Source organism: Pinus tabuliformis, chromosome 4_2 (assembly GCF_031772625.1).
Source record: "Pinus tabuliformis cultivar Carrire ecotype Pingquan chromosome 4_2, CPIR1, whole genome shotgun sequence".
Lineage (NCBI taxonomy): Eukaryota > Viridiplantae > Streptophyta > Pinopsida > Pinales > Pinaceae > Pinus > Pinus tabuliformis.
In genome coordinates, this window is record NC_142304.1 from 879,359,222 (window position 1) to 879,381,908 (window position 22,687).

At 40.8% G+C, this 22,687-nt stretch overlaps 1 protein-coding gene across 1 annotated transcript in view; it reads left to right on the plus strand.

Moving 5' to 3' along the window:
* LOC149172499 (F-box protein At-B-like) overlaps window positions 1–22,687 on the plus strand; it is a 132,115-nt gene that overhangs the window by 37,145 nt on the left and 72,283 nt on the right. The window lies entirely within an intron of this gene.

Consider the following 22,687-nt stretch of genomic DNA (forward strand, 5'->3'; position numbering starts at 1 on the left):
TAGTGGATCCAAAGTATTACTTGCAAAATATAAGTAGATGTTGCATTTGCTAAAGGAAGTACTCAATAATAAGAGATAATAACATCAATAGACAATGAGGCCTACCATCATGAAAAGTACATGAGATAAATAAATTTTGCAAGGAAATTTATAGTGCTCTAAAGTGAGTGAATTAGAATGATATGCAATCTATCTAATGTAACATGCAATTATCTTGGTTAATTTTACTCTATATGTCTATTATAAAGTGAGATTTTCCCTTCAAGTTCTTACCAAGGGGTAAAGATTGGGGTGACTTACAAGGAAGAGGGGTTGAGGAAGCACTAAGTGCATCGTTAATGATTCCCTTCCCCTAATCTTTACAAATCATGTGTGCGGTCGTTCCTACAAGGGCACAAAACCACCTTCATAATTGTAGGGTCACGCACTTTACCTTATTCCATACCAAATGGAAGAAATTTTCACAGAAAACTTTGTCCTATTATGTCTATATCTAATGTAACATGCAATTATCTTGATTAAGTTTACTCTATATGTCTATTATAAAGTGAGAGATTTTCCCTTCAAGTTCTTACCAAGGGGTAAAGATTGGGGTGACTTACAAGGAAGAGGGGTTGAGGAGGCACTAAGTGCATCGTTAATGATTCCCTTCCCCTAATCTTTACAAATCATGTGTGCGGTTGTTCCTACAAGGGCACAAAACCACCTTCATAATTGCAAGGTCACGCACTTTACCTTACTCCATACCAAATGGAAGAAATTTTCACAGAAAACTTTGCCCTATTATGTCTATACAACCAAGCTTATGCTTAGAAGTAAGTTTTAGATGTGCAAGTATAAACTAGAATGCCTAAATGAAATGCTTAAATGTTATTGTTTCCCAAGAGAGTATAATGAGAGAAAACTTTTCAATGTATCTAATGTCTTTCAATGAGATCAATGAATGGAAATTAATATCAACTCATAAGCTTTGAAAAAGTAAATTTCATGTGAATATAAGCTTCACAAGTTGCCCAAAAATAAGTAAATGTTAACTTTGCAAATTTGCTCCAAGAAAATGAAAATGCTTCAAAAAGATATATCAATGAGTAATATAATTAAGATACCATTCAAACACAAGTTGACATAAAAATAGTGAAGCATGTATCAACAAAACATATGAAGCAAATGCTAAGTGAATGAAACTAGACAAATCAAGATTGCCAATGTGAAATACTTGTTTGTGACAATTTGTAGCAAATAAAATGAGTTGCTCAAAAGATTTGTAAATATTGTAGCTCAAACAACGATCAAAGTAAATTGCCCAACACAAGAGATCTAACAAATGAGGTAAGCAAACTTGATTGCAAAAAAGAATAATGAGTTAAGGTGTTGTGAGTGCTATGTGTTGAAATTATGATTTAAATCATGCACAAGTTAGCTTAAATTAACAAGAGAAAAGCATGCAAGTAAGTTAGAAGCTAAGCTAAGAAAGTCAATCCATCCAAAAGAGAAATCCTCCTTCTAAATAAGGAGGCAGGATGCCATGGGATAATTCCCAAGCTCCCTCACAAGAAAATAAATCTTTATTATTAGCAATGTTACAATGAGTAAGAGCCTCTCAAAAGGGCTGCCAAATGAATCAAGGGGAGGTTTACGAACTTTGAATTATAAGAGCTAAATCTCCTCCTTGAAAATGAGTGATACTTGGCAAATGAGATCACAAATTAGGTCTCCTCAAATCTGAAAATATCAATGATATTTTTCCATCAACAAATCAGCCATAAAAATGTTACAATTAACGCCAAATGAGGGAGGTTATGCCTCTATTAGCCCATGACCTTGCCAAGGAAAAGAGCTTTCCCTCAAATGAAACTTGGCTATGCCCAAAAAATACTCTCCAAAAGGCTCATGTCTTTGTTGATTTGGGGCTGCTAGCCCATGGTCAAAGGTCCTACAAAAAAATTATCAAAAGCTTTAAGCACTTGCTCCTCAAATCTGCCACAAAAGGAGTTAGAAAACACTCCAAACAAGGGTTGCAAGACAAGTCAACTATTAGTGGACAATCAACAAAATGAAATATATATGTACAATCTAATTCACAAGGGCTAAGCTAAAGAGTGTAAGTAAACTCCTCTTTGCTTAGCCATCATCAAGCTCTTAAGTAGCAAATTTGAAGCAATGAAGCACAAGATTTAATAAAAATAATTTTAAATTTGTGAGTAACTTGGCTTGTATACAAGCTATGTCTAGCAACCCTGCAATACAATGTGTAAGATTAGACTATGAGGCTCAAAGAACAAATGAGAGTTACTTCAAGAACATATAAAGAGTGGGTTGGTCTCTCCAAAGGCTTCCCCTCACGCTTGATTTTTGATCCAACTAAGAATTTCCTTTCTACAAAATTCAACCAAAAGATTAGCTCCACATATAGATTTTAAAAATATGCAATGAAAAGGAGGTCTATAGATTTATGTGAAATATACTAGGACTATCTAAATCTAGAACACAATTTCTAAATCATGTATTGATGCAAGATAGCTCTACGTCAAAACATCTTCTAAAAGTATATGGAAACATAAAATAATTAACACATATAGAAGGAAAATAAACACAAGATCATACATGCTCCAAGAAGAAAGAACTTCTCATGAATGAAAACCCAAAGTCTTTATTGATATCTTGAAAGTGTACAAAATAGCAGCGTCTCTGCAAGCACAATAGCTAGTATCAAGAATACAAAGAGAGAGCCCAATGCTCACTTAAATGGAGAAGTGGCAGCAAATCCCAATGAAGAATGATGGAGATCCCAATGAAGAATGGTGAGAATCCCAATGAAGCCTTATGCAAATCGAATTTCACAAGTGGCATATTGAACTACTCAAAGGCCCACGCAATCCTTGGAGGCTTCCACACATTTCTAGAGGAGGGACGTGTATACTAGAGTGGAGTGGTGGGATACCACTCCCTACTCATCTCTTGGTGTAACTCAAGTCAAAACCCACCAAGTGGGCAACGCATCCATGAAACTCGAGCTATCTCACTCAAAAAGTGCGATTTGCCCATTGGAACTCGTGGTCCCCTCCAAGAAATCCGATTTCGTTTGATTTGTGGCTTAGGTGGAGTCCACATCATTTTCTAACTTGACTTTGACCTTTAGATGAATTTCCACGTCATTTCCACATCGTTTTAGCATGTGTGGGTATTTATTTTTCTTTATTTATTTAATTTATGGGCTAATTGCCACATTTCCCACTAAACTTAGGAAAAATGGGTTTTGAGGGCCTAGAACTTATTTTTTACCCCTCAAGGTGTGTCTTGGTAGAAATTTGTGGGCGAAAGGTGTAATTTTGAACACATACCCCATACAACTTTCTAGACATCACTGATTACATTTTGCAATCAGAATTTATTAAAATTTCCGTCCTACGGGAAATTTTAAAAATAAAAAAAAGACCCCTAGACTTGATCAAATTCTGCGAAATTTAACAAGTGATCTAGTATAATAATATACAATGATCTAGACAGTAGGACTCACCCAAGGCCTTGCCATCAAGCTGTACTACAGATTTGGGATTATACTTGGAGGAAAAAGCTCAATTAATTATTAAGTGTCCGAAAGTACCTAATAATTAACCAAGTAAAAAAAACCTTCTAGAGTAAACTCACTTGATGACAATGTTCCAAGTTACCTAGGCTTGTTACATGACTCAATTCATCACACTAACATCACTTTACATCATCCCCGTAGGGCTTGCAGAATCTGAGTACAACATAGAAGAAGATGAGAAGAAGTTAGAGTTAAAAAAATATGATGATATATGATTTCTAATGGTACATGAAGCCTCTGACATATCCTTAGGCATGGAATCTTAAAAAAAAATTTAGGTACAATTTCAATGATAAACACAGTCATTTAGGACTAATATTTCTTGAGAATATGCTGGAGTTGCATCGCTGAATTGATACTAGGTTCATCTACTCCATTTTTCATTGTATACTTCTATGCTATATACAGTTTATGCTCAAATTTATGGTTATGTAGGTTTGTGTGGACAATAGGTATATTTCTGGGGTTAGTTCAGAGCTTATGATCTTGTTGGGAAGGAATGTTGCTCTTTGTTGGTCATTAATAATATTAGTGGTGTGCTTCCTGTTGAGCCAATTTAGGTGTTCTAAAATTGTTTGTAATGCCTCTATGATTATGTATTTTGGCTACATATGTGTATTTAAACTCAAAATATAAACAACACACCTACAACAATACAACTCACAAACTGTTTGACAATATCCCTCACTGAGAAACCCATTTAAACTCAGAAATTATAGTGGTATCAGCTAAATATCATAGAAAGTCACAACAACTTGTCATTGAATTGTTTGTCAAAACACCTCATTGGGAAAATTCACAAACTCAGAAAATACCTTGGCAGTTTGGGGTTATCTCCAAGTTGGAATATTACAATATTGGCTAGGGTGGAATCTTTCGCCACCGAAACCAATAAAAGTGGTCTTAAAACCCTCCAAGAGCCTTGGCTCACAAATCAGAAAAGTCAATAATCAATTATAAGAAAAATGATTATCGTCTTTCCTTTTTATAGATTCTCTTTGGGGCCTTCCCTCCTAATTTGAATTTGAGTGGCTAACAATTTTCCTTCTTTTGTGATAGCCCTTGGCCAATTCCCCTATTGTAAACATTGTAACCATTTTGTATAATTAAAATGGTTAAGAATTGGGACATAGATTTCAGAGCTTGGGGAGGGAGGTTGCTTGAGGAGGTTTGGTTGTTTTAAGTGTCAGCCATGGAGGTTGACTGGTGTTCTTTTAATAGGCTGACTATGTTTTTAATTCAACTAGAAAAGAAGGACAAGCCCATGCCCCTCTTGGAAAAGTCCACAAGTAAAGAAGAGGACAAAAATTAAATACTAGGAATGGGCTGCACTGACCAACGAACTCACCCTGAGCAAAATTTATGACAAGAGGGGGCCATGGTTGGTTATAATGACCGAGATGGAAGACAACCAAGACAAACCAATACGTGGCAATGATAGAGAGGGCCAACAAATTTCGAGGCTGAACAGAAAAATAGAGACTCATTCATTGAGGGGGATGGATTCATTCAGAGCGATTTTCAAGATAGAGAGTCATCCATTCAAAGGGGAAACCAACTTGAGAGGAGCTTTCCATAGCGGGAAGAATTCCTCATGAAAGGAATGAGAAAAGAAAAAGAAAAGTACATAGAGAGAGTTTGTTCTGATGGTAGCCAACTGATGAACCCGAGTAGGCTTGTTGGTTGAGAATCATTGAGCAATGGCTTATCTAAGGACTAATGAACTCACCAGGAGTGGCTTGCCTTAGGACTGATGAACCCACTGGGGGGGAGAGATTGCTCTGATGGTATTCAGTTGATGAACCCGAAAAGGCTTGCTGGTGGAGAATCACTGAGTAGTGGTTTGTCTAAGGATTAGTGAACCCACCAGAAGTGGGTTGCCTTAGGATTGATGAACCCATTGGGAAGCTTGTGGATTGGTGAACCTACTAGCCAGGAGAGAGAGACACTCAGGTACTTGTGGGCTGATGAAAATAGTAGGCATGGCCTTGGGCTGGGAACACTAGTGCTTGCACTCACTGATGAACTACCTAGAAAGGTGATCTCTGTACTCCCATGGTAGCTTATCCAACGCATGAACCTTCCCATGTTAATATAAAAACTCTTCTCATGTAATTGAACTGTGACTCTCTGTGTTTGCATGAATCCTTGTATAGTTGTTGAATAAATGAAAGGCCTCTATGGTGTAACAACTGGGAGCTGTTGAGAACCCCTGAGAAAAACAGATCCCTGTTTACTGTATTTGACTTCCTGATAGTTGGTGGGTAAAGGTGGATTGGCCTTTGAAGACCCTATTTGAACTAGTAGAATTGGTTTTATTCCTTTGAGCACACCTCCTCAAGCTTTGAAATCTGGTTGGGAGGTGATTGGCTACAAGAAAGGTTTGAAGTGTAGGCCAATCTAAAGTTGGGTGGAGAGTTGAAGTCCCAATCTCAGTTTCTAAACTTCTCTTATAAGATAAGTGTTCATTTATGTCGTTGTGCAATTGAATACTATGTACATGCTTGTGTTAACAATTGAGGAATGTTATTTCTTGTGTGAACATGCAATGTCGATTTCCTGTGTAAATATTTGAGGGATGGATGGATTACTCTGTTTATTTTATAAGCATGAATCATGTTAATTTCATGTACTAAGAGACATGTAAAACTCTGGATTATTATGAGTTTGAAATTAGTCTAAATTGCCTAAGAATAAAGAGATGGGTGAGTCTCTGTTATTAAATAAATTCTTGCATCGAAATGGTTTGAACATTATGCCTATGTGTTTGTGAACATAAATACAAGCTCAGGAGGGATAATCCTATATGGATAAACTTGGCTAAGGTGTTATCAAGCTAAGGAAGGATAGCGACCGAGTATGTGTGTGTGTGTGTCTATATAAGTTCGCAACAGGGAGTAGCTCGAGCGACTAAGTGTTGCGGTTTCCCTGTACACATATCCTTATGTATGTGTTTAAGCATATATTATAAGCTCAAGAGGTATTTGCACTGTGGCTATAGGTCGAGAGCTATGGTGGAAGGCTAAGTGTCGGGAGTTGACTCACCACTATCAATACATATTCACATGTATCTATATGCCAAATGCGTTGAGGGATTGGAGCGAAGCCACAAGGCGGAACCACGACTAAGGGACCCTGCCCTGTGACATCATGAGGGAGGGGGGTTCCTTCGTTTTAATCAGAGTCGTCGATCCCTGGTGGTATTACATCTGTTCGATGGATGGGACCTCGAGGTGTTGGGACCTTGGGGTTTTTATTTGTGCATGAAGTATTTTGGTCGGGGAGATGGGGCTGGTTCAGATGGTATGTTTGGTAACTGACGACAAAAGTGCTGTATAGGCCTCAGGGCTAGAAAGCTACAAGAAAGCCAAATTTCATTATAACGGGGAAGTTGTGTTTTGCAAGGGGCCAAGAGCCTAGTGGGACCCGAGACTAGGTGTCAGATGACATGGAACCCAGGCTAATGGGGTGCCACGATGGCATGCCACGTGGCAGTGAGATTCTGCGTTTTGGATGGGCCAAGTGGCCCAAAAATGGATGACAGGTGGCACTCCCGGAGGAGGTCACGTACATCGGGTATGTAAGCATGACATCACCCCAAAGGTTTTTGAAGGAGCACAAAGAGAAAACCTTGGGGAATTTACGTCATAGGGAACAAATAAATTCCTAGTAGATGACGTAAATAGAATTTCTGTCCTAAGGGATTTCAATGGTGACATCACCCCAACACCGATGTCACCTCAGTGGATTTGCAAAGGGTGTAGGAAGAAATTCCTAGGGTTTTAAGCCTAGGGCGACGGGTCAATACCCACATTTCAGGCCCAGGGGCAGTCCTCGTTTGATCGTTGCTATTGTTTCCTCCAAGAGATGTGGGCCGTTGTTCGTCCAAGGGGGCGAGGCACTATGGTTTATTGTATTTATATCTATGGGTATATATTTACCCCATTGGGTTATAAGGCATATTTATATATATTTCTCCAAGCCTTGGAAGGGGTTTAAAAGGGGCCACATATGGTGATGTGGTCGATGCCACGTGGTGATATGCTGGCATGGAGCCACATAGTGTAATGACAAAGCATGATGTGAAGTGCCATGTGGTTGAATGGGGTGATGTGGCAAGAGGTCATTGGCCACAACTTTAAATGGCCATATCTTTTAATTCGGGAGTCAGATCGAGACATTTTTTATATCACCAGTGTTGTCACTCACTGCATGTTTTCAACTGTCCAAAGATTAAATGAGCAGATAATTTTGCAGTCATCTTCCAAGCCGCCAAAGGACTCAAAGCCTACATCGGACCCTCTCCATTGGAAAGTGCGCTGAAAAAGCTTTCCAACGACATGCGGAAGTCCAAAAATGGACTCCTGGATCAAAAGATATGGTCTATTGAAGTTTCAAGGATTAGAGCCTTAGGAAGGAAAGAATGTCGACGATCGAATATCGGAGGTCCAACGACATCAGCGATATTGGCGATCGCACATCGGAGCATCAGGCATATCGACGATCGCACATCGGAGCATCAGGTATATCGACGATCGCACATCGGAGCATCAGGCATATCGACGATCGCACATCGAAGCATCAGAGATATCAACGATCACATATTGGAGGTCAGGCATACCAGCGCATCGCAACATCAAAGCATCGAGCATATCGACGCATTGCATATCGGAGGTCCAATACATTGGAGCAGGCAGTGTTGGAGCTCAGAGGAGATTGGAACATCGACAATCGGAGGATCAAAACTTCTAAAAGTGAAAACCTTTAAAAAGTTGCGATATTGTTAAAAGTTTCGATAGCGTTAAAAACCATCGGGGAGTGCTGATAAGGATTAACAAAGGATTTCATCGCTTCATCGCAAAACCAAAGGTGGATGGGTCCTTTTCTCTCTCCTCTAGTAGGACATGTGGCAACATATGATTTGTTTCGATAAGTTACATGTGGCAAGCAATTTTAGTGTTTTGAGGGGCCTAAGGGGGCGATTATGGGTGACATGTGTCACCACTCAGGAAGTGCCACGTGGAGTGATAACGTCATATTGAAGGTCGGCATATCGGAGGTTGAGGATGTCGACACTTTATAACAGTTAGCAATTGAAAAAGTGCCGATAAGAGGGCTTCAATATTAGGGCTGGCACATGGTCGAGAACTTATAGAACCAAGGGTGCTAAGCTCTAAATAAAGGAAAATAACAAATTGCCCTAGCACCTTAAGGTTAAGCCTCTGGTCACCGCACCCAGTCCCATGGAGGAAAATAGAAAGAGGCTAAGCAAAACGGGCCGAGGAAATCGAAACTCGCTGTTTTCGTAATTGTTTTTAAGAATAAAGTTCTGATAAGGCAAAGCTTTGATATAACACTATTGCAATAATACAGGACATATTGGGCTCTGATAGTGTAATACAGAGAGTTATGAGGTGGATGGGTCGACAACTGCAAGATTGAATGCGGTAACAGAGAAGTTGGTCTCAAAAGTAATGGCGACGGTCAAAAATCGCTGGGTCAAGGCAGTGAGGACCATTATCGGCAGGAAAGAGTGTTGGGTTTGCTTTGAGGTAATACAAGCCATCTCTGTGCTCCGACGCATGTCTTCAGTGAGTAAATGGAGGTATGGGACTCAGGGAGTAGTGTGCAGGTCACCTGAGAATTAATTTCTCAGTATGGAGCTCCACACAGTGAGACAATGAAGGATTGCCAGGTTGATCTCCATTTCTGCACTGTGAAAAGTAACATGCAGTTGATCGCTCCCAACTCCAGAAAGTGGGGAATTCAAGCAGTTAAGGTGAAATGATAGGTGAACTAGTCGAGCAACAAAAGAGGAACATCATGGCAAAGACGTGGCCTGATTAGAGGCCATCACAGGAATGGCAGGGAGATATTTTCCTCAACCATCATTTAGTTTTCCTTTTGTCTATTATTTGTAATTTTTGCATTTTCAAGAACGAAATAAAATTCGATTGTAATAAATTTGGGCATTAGAACCATCGCATGCCAAGATAACAAGTCGATTAGACAACTGGAGCTCGATTGAGATATTTTGTAACTGTTGTTCAAAGCTCCCCGTCTCCTTATAAATAGAGGGTAGAAACACTTAAGGGAGGCTCCCAAATTTTGCATTCTAGAGGCCCTCTGTTTGTAGAGAAAGTGGTTCCATTTTGGTTCAATTTGCTTGTTCATGTGGTGCTCAGGCATGTACAATTGTTAAATGTAATGGACTGGTGATTTGGACTCCATCTTCAAGGATTAATGAAACTGTTTTGTTGATTCCAATTCGAGCAATGTGTAGTATGTTTCCCCTTTTTTATCACTTCATGTGTGTCTTTTCTTCTCTGAAATAGTGTAATGAAGCTGCTAGTATCACTCTTCTTATGGTTCTATGTTTGTTGCTACATAGTAAAAAGCACTTGTGTTAACTACAAATTTACTTGTGTTATTTAATAGCCTATAGTACCTGTATGTGCACAAATTTACTTATTGTTGTTTGGTGACAAATGTATTCATGAGGCATAGAGTTTGAGACCTTAATTCGCGCTCCACTCTTTCTACATTTTCATCTCCTCGCTCTTCCATATTTCTGTTGGATATTGTTGCTTAGGATTCTGTGTTCTGTCTAGCACTCTGCATCAATTCCCCCCCTTTCCTTCCTCTTGTTCACCTATACTACAACAACAATGTAAAGTTGCATGTTGTTGTGCGTCAGCCAGTAGGACCAAGACATTTCTCTTTGAGATTAACCATATTTACCCCCTGAGTATTTAGATCTATGTGTTTGCTTGAGTTTACCTTGATGAAGGATTATTGAACCAAGCCCTTGAATTATCTCTTTTCAAACTACGTGACATATGGAGTGCAACAGAACGCCCTTAGACAATCTTCAAAAGCACTCCTCTCGGATGCCCTAGGCACTGGTCTCCTATCAACACAGAGGTTGTCTCTAAGAGGCTTCTATATCTTCTGAAGCACTTGTGTGACGGGAGATAGTAAAAACTACAACATCTTTCTGGCACCGTTGTCGGGGAATGAATCAGTTATTTTTCCCTGGGTACGACAATTTTTACATGCCCTTTGTCGGGTGAGCAAGGGAAGTGTGGGTTGAAGATCTCTCACCTTGGCGACTTCACTGTCTATATCCTTATTTGGTCATCCTGGCTTTCAAGAGGCCTCATACTTGCTCTGATGCTAAACAACATAAAACTTCCCCTACATTTGAACTTGAGATCACTCACCTAGAGGGGTTTTCAAAATGGCCATTCTTGCATTCTTGGCCAACAAATTTGCCCCACTGGATTTTTTTTCTATTGTTGGTTATCCCAATCATGTCCCTTTAGTTCATGAATGGTATACCAATTTGCCTAGATTCAGTGGAAACACAGATAGAAGGCCGGACCAACACCTCAAGGATTTTCATGAATACATGGAACAACTGGGTATTGTTTTTGAAGATGTGAAAATGAAATTTTTCATGCATTCTTTAGCTAAAGATGCTAGAGTTTGGTACAAAACAATACCTCGTGGCAACATATCTTCCTTAAAGAGCTTTCACATAGCATTTAATCTTTTTTGCAAAAGATTATATCCATCAGATGCTCTGTTTGAAGATTGTTGTGCACATTTTAATGTTGAAAATATTTCTGAGGTTAATGATCCTGCTAAAGATATTTGTGGGGCTCCACTCCAAGAAGATATATACTTGCATCAAGAAGCATCACCCAACAATCAAGAAAGGGAAGAAGGAGACATCATCAAGTTGCAAACAAATCCTCAGAGATCTCATTTTGCTGAATTTGATTATTCTCCTTATGATTTGTATGACTCCGATGGGGAGTCGAGTGATGCAGAACCACAACAATCCCATTCATGGGAAGCTGCACAAAAGGAGGAGGCCCACCAGGAGGTTAACAACGAGGCCCCAATTTACGATCCACATCCTTCAAATGGAGAACAAGTTTAAGAAGCTGATATTAAAACCGATAAAGAATTTTCGATCTATGATTCAAAGGAGGATGAGATTGTTGCAGACTGTCAAAGGGATCTACTTACAAACAAGTGGGGAGAAGATTACCAACAAAAACTCCTTCAAGAGGAGCCCAAAGTTGAAGAGCCCAATAATGTTAGTGGTTGCCTGTAACAAAAGGATTCCTCCTTGGAAATCTGTTCAAGAAAGGGAGACGACCATAAATTTTTCTCATCAGTTCCATGATCCAGTGGCTGACTATATGGCCTCTTTCTTTGGTCAACATTCGATCTCAATTATGGTGTTCATGGAAGAGATTAAAAGAACTGAGCATCAAAAATCAGTTTGGGCGCAGTGGTGCATGCCTGTTTTAGTTGTTGACTTCCAAGAGAACACTCGCATAAGGTCTAACGCTTAGATGCTGGGCTGGTATCATTGGAAGGTTGACCTCACTTGGTTGAATTGAGCCCTATGCCTAAATAGGAGTTGTATATAAATAAGCTCAGTAGGTGAGCATTTAAATTTCCGTTTCTAGAAGTGATAGTTTTGCATTTCAATATTATGAGGAAAGGACTCCTTGGAAATCCATGGAGATTTTCTGGTTTTATAGGTTCATTATATTTCTGACTCCATGCCCAATGGTGAAGGCTACTAGTCTGCAGGTTCTCAGCACCTTGCCAGCAAGGCACTGTCCCCAATTGGAGCCAATGTTATCACTTATTGCAAAATGTGTTTTCAACTGTCCAAAGAGTAAATGAGCAGAGAAGTTTGCAGTGATCGTCCAAGCCACAAAAGGACTCAAAGCCTACATCGGATCCTTTCCATTGGAAAGTTCTCTGAACAAGCTTTCCAACGACATGTGGAAGTCCAAAAATGGACTCCTGGATCAAAAGATATGGTCTGCTGAAGTTTCAAGGATTAAAGCCTCAGGAAGGAAAGAATATCGACGATCGCATATTGGAGGTCCAATGACATCAGACATATCAACGATCGCACATTGGAGCATCAGGGATATCAACGATAGCACATTGGAGCATTAGGCATATCGATGATCGCAACATCAGAGCTAAGTTGCACGAAACAGAGAAACGGGTGTGAGTTTCCGAAATGGGCATCAGTACAAAACGCGACCCCTCAAATTTTAGAAATGGGGAGACGCGATCGTGTACGAAACATGACCCCCCCAAATTTTGGAAATGAGAAAACACGATATATATATATATATATATATATATATATTAGAATTTAGGACATTTAAGAAATGTTATGTGCAATCATAAAGCATACATGATAAGTTATAATTTATTACATTTAAAGTTTAAACATAATGATTAAATTTACATCACATTTACTCATGAATGATCACATAATAAAAATAGCGATATCAAAATATCCAAAATCAACCTTTATTATATATCCAAATCTCAAAATCAACCTTTATTATATATATGAGGCTGCAAGTACAATAAAGACTATGAGGCTGCAAGAACTATAAAGACAAAAGACTAATCCTCATCAAAAATAGAAGCAGAAGCATGCTCAACAGTGGATGGTGGTGCTGAAGAAGATGATGGCCCAATTCCACTTCCAGGTTGGACCTCAATATTCAGGGTAGCAAGAGAGAGATGTAAATCAAGACTTTCTGCATCCACATCTCATTCTTTAGAAGGACCACTGTTGTATTTTGGACCCTTCCGAGATGCAAGGCAAAGGTTGGAGCGCACATAAACAAGATCCTTTGCCTTTTGTGAGCCCAACCTATTGTGCTTCACAGAATGAATAAAACCATAGGTGCTCCAATTCCTTTCTGTTGATGAAGAGCTTGCGACTTGTGAAAGAACATGAATGGCAAGGTTTTGCAAATGTACACCATTTGCTCCATGAAAAATCCACCACTTAACTGGATTCATGGTGCTTCTCTCCTCCAAAGCTGATATATCTGCATAATCATCTAATCCTGCAACAAAACTGGCAAATTCTTCCTTTACCTCCCTATGTAGATGAGATAGAAATATTCTCATAAGGGTTTTTTTCACCCGATTAGCACCTATCTATCCTTATGGGGGTGTCTTCCTCTTCCTATTGTTTTGGGCAATAAATTCCTCATCATAAAATTTGGGGTTCAAGGCATGTGCTAAAGTGTGCAATGGAGTGTTGAAATTGTTCCACCTATCAATAATGATTTTCTTGACTAAATCAACAAAATTATCATCAACAAACAAAAGTTGTGGAGACTCTTGTGAAATGATTTCCATAGTTTTCTCAACCATGGAATCCATGCCATCATATACCTCTCCTAAGAAAGGTTGGTCAGTGTCAGCATTCCAAAGAAGCTCAAATGTAGGGGTTGTGAAGTTTAGCAAGAAATCTATCTTGCTCCACCAATCCTCATTAAGGCACAATTTACGCACCATGTATCCCCGCTCTGAATCTGCTTGTCTCCACTCAACCCAAAGTTGACTCACCACCATAGAATCTAATGCATGCTTAACCTCAACTAGGCGGCGCAACATCAGGAAGGTTGAGGCATATCTTGTCTCAACAACTTTTAACAACTCCAATTTGGAGTACTCTCAAAATATTGCCTGAGATTGTTGGTGGTTGGTGATGAATTTAACAATCTCCCTTGCTTCCCTTGTGATTTCCTTTATCCATGGAACTTTGTTTTCGATCTCCTCTAATATCAGATTCAGATTATGGACAATGCAGGGTGTCCAAAAGATGTGGTCATACCTCCCCTCAGTAATTAAACCTGTAGCTTTGCAAACTGGTGCATTATCCGTGATAACTTGCACCAACCTGTTAGGCCCTATTTGTTCAATAGCTTTTATAATAACATCAGCAATGAACTGTGCAACTTTTACCTCTCCTGAGCAGTCTTCCGCCTTTATAAACATTGCTTCTTTGGGGGAAGTGGCAATGATATTTGTCAATGGTCTGCGCCTTGTATCTGTCCATCCATCTGAGACTATGGTATCCCAGAGCTACTCTAGGAAGAACGAATTGGGGATAAGATATCCTCCACAAGCTTCTTCTCATTTCTCATAGTTGGGCCCCTTGTACCCTTGAGGAGCTTTGTTAATTGTCCTTATCATATCTTAAGGAGAGTGAACAACATTGAATGGGATACCACATGCATAAATGCACCTAGCCACTCTAGAATCAGTTTCTTCTCTCGCTTGCACATTCACCAATTTAGCAATTCTGCTATCCTGAATTGAAGGGGATGCCCCTCTGGTATTTTTGGATGCTGGTTGTTCATGTTGTTGAGTGGCACTGACTCTCCTCTTCCTTGCTTCAACTACAATCCTTGGCTCAATGTTAGATGGAGCTTGAGGAGTAGCTTGACTAAGCTCATCATGCGTTCTCTTAATTCCATCTGCCTCATCTTGCTCTCTTTGATACGCCCTCCTTGCCAATGGGTCTGCTATTTTTATGCAACCTACAATCCCCTGTCCTCCTACATGCAAAAGATGTGCCTTCACTCTTGGGTAGGAGCCCTTGTACGAATTACTGCAAAGATTACATCGCCATTCCCATGAGCCACCACCTCCACATTTTTGAAGCTTCTAAACATGTCTCCAAAGAGGATAATATTTAGCCCTTGGGTTCGCCCTGGGGCTTGAACTTGCAACTGCACTTTGGTTGGAAGCCATTGTTGGAATTTTTTTTTTAAACAAATCTATAAAGAAAAAACGTTTTTCATATTTTTGGCAGCATAAACCTTCGAAACATTGAAGAAATAGTAGGAAAAAACTAAGAAAATGAATGCTTCTTACACAAATTAATTTTATGTCGTTGAAGCTACCCCAAAATGCCAGAAAAACTAGAAATATGGCTGTAGTTGAGCCAAAAGCCAAGAATGCCATAGCAGGAAACTATGCACTCCAAATCTGCTGTTGAAATCTGTTTTTCTTGCTGCTGAAATCTCCTTTGCTCACTGTTGAAAATGCCCTAGCTGAAACCATTGCTCTCTTCATCTCTTCAACTTTGCTAAAATCATCTGTCTCCAAGAGAAATGACTTGCTCAATTGTGTGATGAGAGAATGAGGTGAGAGTCTTTTTTATAACTTGAGAGAGGCATATAGAAACATCTAGAAGATACTTTAGTCGCCCAATAAAAAAATAGAAGCGAAAAAAGAGAGTCAAGTTCTAATTGGAAACTCCGTCGTATGGCCTAGAAACTCGTTTCCGGTCGTACTGACCACATTTCCTCAACGTGAAACGGGCCGTTACAGCTGGAAACGTGTTTCTAGGCCGTACGGTATGAGTTTCCTTGTTTCCGGCCAGAAACAGACCCCTGGGCAACGTTTCCTGCAACTTAGCATCAGAGCATTAGAGATATCGACGGTCGCATATCGGAGGTTGGGCATACCAACACATCGCAACATCAGAGCATCAAGCATATCGGCGCATCGCATATCGAAGGTCCAATACATTGGAGCAAGCAACGTCAGAGCTCAGAGGAGATCGGAACATCGACAATCGGAGGATCGGAACTTCTGAAAGTGCAAACCTTTAAAAAGTTGCGATATTGTTAAAAGTTCCGATAACGTTAAAAATTGCTGGGGAGCGCCGATAAGGATTAACAAAGGATTTCATTGCAAAACCAAAGGTGGACGAGCCCTTTTCTCTCTCCTCTAGCAGGACACGTGGCAAGATATGATTGGTTCCGATAAGTTACATGTGGCAGGCAGTTTTGGCGTTTTGAAGGGCCTAATGGGAAATTTGGGTGACAGGTGTCACCACTAAGGAAGTGCCACGTGGAGTGATGATGTTGTGAAAATTCCTTAACCAAAATCCCTACTGTAGCGACTGATGATATTACTCCTATTTGTTAAATTCCTTTAAACAAATTACTTGCAGTTTCCTATGGCAAATATCATAACACATACATTGCAGCATTCACTTAATTAAATTATATGCAGAAACAAGAGATTTTAGCAAGAAAGAAAATACAACACAAATGACACCGTTGTTTTTGGAAAAATGTCCTCAGAAAAACCCAATGCGGGAAAATCGGTGTAGCAGATCTGAGGGTTTTATCATTATGTAGGAGAAAATCTGAGCACAATTCTTGGATGCTCAACTAGCAATTCAATATAGAGAGAAATTGGACAAAATGAATGGTGAAATGATCTCACCCTGTCACTGGGAAAATCTAAGTCTGATCACATTGAACTAGAGCCTTTTCATACCCTCTGCACAAAACTGCGTCACTCCCACACAGTTCTTGCGTCACCCCTACTGGGTATCATGTTGCTCCTTCTCTAGACCCTCTGCTGGCTGGAAAATCCGAATCTCTGCCTCTCGGTCTCACACCCCCGGCTCCTGGCTACTAAAACTCGATTTCCTCAACAGGAATTCGATTTCCCTCCAAGGCATGTGCTGCGACTATGTCAGCTCTGCATGGGCCAGTGTCTGCCTCTCTCTAGACATCGTTTTACTCTCTCTGCCTCATACTCTCCGGCCTAGGAAAACTTCCTTCTTCCGGATACTCACTGCCCCTCTCTGCAAGAAATCTCCTCGATCAGAATTTCCTGCTGAGAACTTCTCACTTCATAAATTCGATCTCTTGATCTCTCGGTGTGTTTTCCAAATGACTCTCAAGGTCCCTTAAATAATCTTCTTGTTGACATTCAACGACCGAGATTAAAAGCTAATCAATGGCTAAGATCATTTTAGCTTGATCCTCGTCTTCTTCTAGAAGTTACACCCACAATTAGATTAATACCCATTAATATTTTTAATTTCCTAAGTTTAGACTTAGGGTCCGATTAAAAAAATATTAATTATTTTAATAAAATTGTCTCTGGGTAGAATTTCCCAAAATGCTTTTTGCGTTCTTTGGAATACATGTGCCCAAGCCTCCCTGCAAAATTTGAGGCCTAAAGCATATCTAATGCTACCCCAAATCAACACTCCCTCTTAGCGAGGAATGTGCTCTAGCAATATATGTTGCTGCATACTACTTTGACTCTGAAGCATCGTCCTCTATGTTGCTGACGTCTGACATGTCCACCAACTACTGTGCTGCTGCTGTAACTGTATTGCTGCTGACATGCAATTGCCAACACTGCATCCGTACTATGACTCCTTCTCAAGTGCTGCATCTGTGTCACTGCTAGCACTGCCACTGCCAACTGGCACTGCACTGCAAACTATTGCTGCTACTCCATCAACAACGGAAAAACATCCAAAATGACTGAACTAACTGTGTTCAGTATGATACCATGTGAATTTTGAAGTCTGATTGCTGCTAGTCTCTACACTGACCCTCTGGATCTACTGCGTTGCTGTTGACCTCTGCTCTGTGACATCTGCATTGTTGTCAACTCTGCTCTGCGTTGCTCAGTCTCTAGCGCTCCTAGCCACTACAACTGTCTCTCCGACACTCCTCAGCACCATCCGACACTAGTCCATCCCGCTACTTTGATCTGGGCTCTCGTAGCAAGATATTGATCTGAGAGGTGGGCTCCTCAAGGATCTTGCCCATCTGTAGCTCTTTCGAACTACAGCTCCAAATCATCCCACCTCCCTCCTGGAGGTATCTCGGTTGTCATGGCGAACTCCTCTTCGATCTTCGCGGGCGCAACCTTTGGATCGTGCTTCTCATCCTTGTCCTTCTTCTTGAGAGGACATTGAGTAGCGTAGTGACCCATCTCACCACACCTGAAACACTTGATCTTCGAGACGTCCTTCTTACGTCTCTGCTGCTCCTGCTGTCCCTTCGATGCAAGGGCTGCATTATCCTCCTCCTCCTTGGGCTTTGACCCACTGTTGTTGCTGCTTCCGTCAAGTTTGACCTTGACTAGTCTCCCCTCAGCTGCTCTTGTTTTAGAGCTGCCAACATCTCATCTCAATTCGGCAATGTTGCTCTCCCTAGGATACTCTGGACAAAGACTTGCCACTCATCTGAGACAGAATTGAGGGCCAGTCTAACCAACTCTGAATCCTGAGGTGCATGCCTTGCAATAGAAAACTCATCACAGGTTTCATTCAACTTTGTGAGAAATGGATCCACACGCTCCCCCTTTTGCATCTTAGCAGATCTCAGCTTATGCTCCAAGTACATCTTCCGTTGCTCGGAAGATCCCTGATATAATGTAGCCAAGGCATCCCACATCTCCTTAGCAGTCCCTCCGCTAGCGACATGACACACCACGTGATCCTTTACTCCATCAAGGATCATCCTCTTGGCCTTCGCCATTTCTGATCTGTACTTCTTCAATGGATCTGCATCTGTAGGGACAACCACGACGCTGTCGACGTATGTCTTGAGGGCATGCTCATCTAGAAGGAATGAAATTCTAGCCTTCCAAACGACATAGTTGGATGCTCCGTCCAACCTGTCCTGATCACTCAAGCCACTGGTTGCCATTTCTGCCACAAATATTGAATGACCTCCTCTCTCTTCTGTGCTGCTACTGGCCTATTCTACGCACTCCCTGCTGGAGCTAGTAAAACTGCTGCCCCTTGCTGCTGCTTAGCTCTAGAGAATTCGAATTCCTTGGTTGGGAATTCTCTAAGGAAGAAATTCCCTCAACCATGCTTCTCCTCTTTCTTCTGACGATTTTGTGCCCAGCAAACTGCTTGCAGAAAAATCTGCGTCCCCCCAACTCCTCCTAACGCTGGTGCTTCAACATTGCTCCCTCTGCCTCGACAAAAATTCGATCTGGAAGCCCTTCTCTCCGTTGACTCTCTCGGAGAGAGACTGCCTCGAAATTTCAGCCCTTCAGCTAAGAACTGTGCAAACCCTTTGGGATTTTGAATTGCTGCCTCCTGTAGCGTTTCGATTTCCCTCCTCTGCTCAGGGCTGGGTTCTCTGGCACTGCTCTTCTTGTTCCACCTGCAGCTCTGATACCATGTGAAAATTCCTTAACCGGAATCCCTAATACAACAATTGATGATATTACTCCTATTTGTTAAATTCCTTTAAACAAATTACTTGTAGTTTCCTACGACAAATATCGTAACACATACATTGCAGCCTTCACTTAATTAAATTATATGCGGAAACAAGAGACCGAGCAAGAAAGAAAATACAACACAAATGACACAGTTGTTTTTGGACCAATGTCCCTAGAAAAACCCAATGCGGGAAAATCGTTGCAGCAGATCTGAGTGTTTTATTATTATGCAGGAGAAAATCTGAGTACAATGCTTGGATGCTCAACTAGCAATCCGATATAGAGAGAAAGTGGACAAAATGAATGGTGAAATGATCTCAGCTTGTCACTGGGAAAATCTAAGTTTGATCACCCTGAACTAGAGCCTCTAAGGTAGAATTGCATCACTCCCACGCAGTTCCTGCGTCACCCTTGCTGGGTATCATGTCACTGCTTCTCTGGACCCTCTGCTGGCTGGAAAATCTGAATCTTTGTCTCCCGGTCTCACATCTCGACTCCCGGCTATTGAAACTCAATTTCCTCAGCAGGAATTCCATTTCCCTCTAAGGCCTGCGCTGCCACTGCGTCAACTCTGCGTGGGCCAGCGTCTACCTCTCTCTGGATGTCATTTTTCCCTCTCTCTGCCTCGTACTCTCCGGCCCAGGAAAACTTCCTTCTTCCGGATACTCACTGCCCCTCTCTGTAAGAAATCTCCTCGATCAGAATTTCCTCTTGAGAACTTCTCACTTCAGAAATTCGATCTCTTGATCTCTCGGTGTGTTTTCCAAATGACCCTCAAGCTCCCTTAAATAATCTTCTCGTTGACATTCAACGGCCCAGATTAAAAGCTAATCAATGGCTAAGATCATCTCGTCTCCTTCTAGAAGTTACACCCACAATTAGATTAATACCCATTAATATTCTTAATTTCCTAAGTTTAGACTTACGGTCATATTAAAAAATATTAATTATTTTAATAAAATTGTCTTTTGGCGGAATTTCCCAAAATGCTTTTTGGGTTCTTTGGAATGCATGTGCCCAAGCCTCCCTGCACATCCGATGCTACCCCAAATCAACAAATGTCATATCAGAGGTCAGCATATTGGAGATTGAGGATGTCGGCGTTTTATAACCGTAGGCAAGTGAAAAAGAGCCGATAAGGGGGCTCTGATATTAGGGCTGGCACATGGTCGAGAAGAACTTATAGAACCAAGGTCGCTAAGCTCTAAACAAAGGAAAAATGGCCCCCTGGCAAGAACAAAATGCCCTAGCACCTTAAGGTTAAGCCTCTGGTCATCGCACCCAGTACCATGGAGGAAAATAGAAAGGGGCTAAGCAAAAGGGGCCAAGGACATTGAAACTCGCTGTTTTTGTAATGTCTTTTAAGAATAAAGTTTCGATAAGGCAAAGCTCCAATATAACACTAATGCAATAATATAGGACATATTGGGCTCCAATAGTGTAATACAAAGAGTTATGAGGTGAATGGGTCGACAACTGCAAGATTGAATGCGGTAACAGAGAAGTTGGTCTCAAAAGTAATGGCGACAACCAAAAGTTGCTGGGTCAAGGTAGCAAGGACCACGATCCGCAGGAAAGAGTGTTTTTTCTGACTTGAGGTAATACAAGCCATCTCTATGCTCCGACGCACGTCTTCAATGAGTAAATGGAGGTATGGGACTCAGGGAGCAGTGTGCAGGTCACCTGAGAATTAATTTCTCATCATGGAGCTCCAGACAGTCAGACAATGGAGGACTAGTAGGTCAATCCCCGTTTCTGCATTGTGACAAGCAATCGACAGTTGATCGCTCCTAGCTCCAGAAAGTGGGTAATTCAAGCAGTTAAGGCAAAATTGACAAGTGAACCAGCCGGGCAACAAAAGAGGAACATCATGGCAAAGATGTGGCTTGGTCAAAGTCCGTCACAGGAATGGCAGGGATATATTTTCCTCAACTATCATTTAGTTTTCCTTTTGTCTATTATTCTGTAGTTTTTGCATTTTCAAGAACGGAATCAAATCCGATTGTAATGATTTTGGGCAACAGAACCATCGCACGCCGAGAAAGCTAGTAGATTTGACAGCTGGAGCTCGGCTGAGATATTTTGTAACTGTTGTTCAAAGCTCCCCTTCTCCTTATAAATAGAGGGTAGAAACACTTAGGGAGGCTCCCAAATTCTGCATTCTAGAGGCCTTTTGTTTGCAGAGGAACTGTTACACTTTGGTTAAATTTGCTTGTTCATGTGATGCTTGGGCATGTACAATTGTTAAATGTAATGGATTGGTGATTTGGACTCCATCTTCAAGGATTAATGAAACTGTTTTGTTGATTCCAATCAGAGCAATGCGCAGTATGTTTCCCCTTTGTTTATCACTTCATGTATGTCTTTCCTTCTCTGAAATAGTGTAATGACGCTGCTGGTATCACTCTCCTTATGGTTGTATGTTTGTTGCTAAGTAGTAATTAGTACCCATGTTAACTACATATTTACTTGTGTTATTTAATAGCCTACAGTACCTATATGTGTACAGATTTATTTATTGTTGTTTGGGGACAAATGTATTCACGAGGCATAGAGTTTGAGACCTTAATTCCAACTCCACACTTTCTGCATTTTCATCTCCTCACTCTTCCATATTATTGTTGGATGTTATTGCTTAGGATTCTGTGTTCTGTCCAGTGCTCTGCATCAATTCCCCTACGTTCCTTCCTCTTGTTCACCTATACTAAACAATAATGTTAAGCTGCATATTGCCGTGTTGTCGGCCACCAGAACTAAGACATTTTTCCTTGAGATTAACCATATTTACCCCATGAGTATTTAGATCTATGTGTTTGCTTGAGTTTACCTTGATGAAGGACTATTGAACCAAGCCCCTGAATTATCTCTTTTCAAACTACGTGACATATGGAGTGCAACAGAACGCCCTTAGACAATCTTCAAAAGCAGTCCTCTCAGATGCCCTAGGCACTGATCTCCTATCAACCCAGAGGCCGTCTCTTGGAGGTCTCTATATCTTCTGAAGCACTTGTGTGATAGGAGATAGAAAAAGCTACAACAACCAGAAAGCTCTCGATGAGACGGACACAATGGCGATGTTTATTTGGGTTTTGAGGAGTTTGAAATGACAAAATTTTTGAACTCCATTTCCATAACAGGACATTAGAGGTTGGGTCAATCATAGTAACACACCTTCTTCTACCCTTAGTATGGGCTAATGGTGGATGGGGGTATGTTACACAATGCACCCCAAATTAT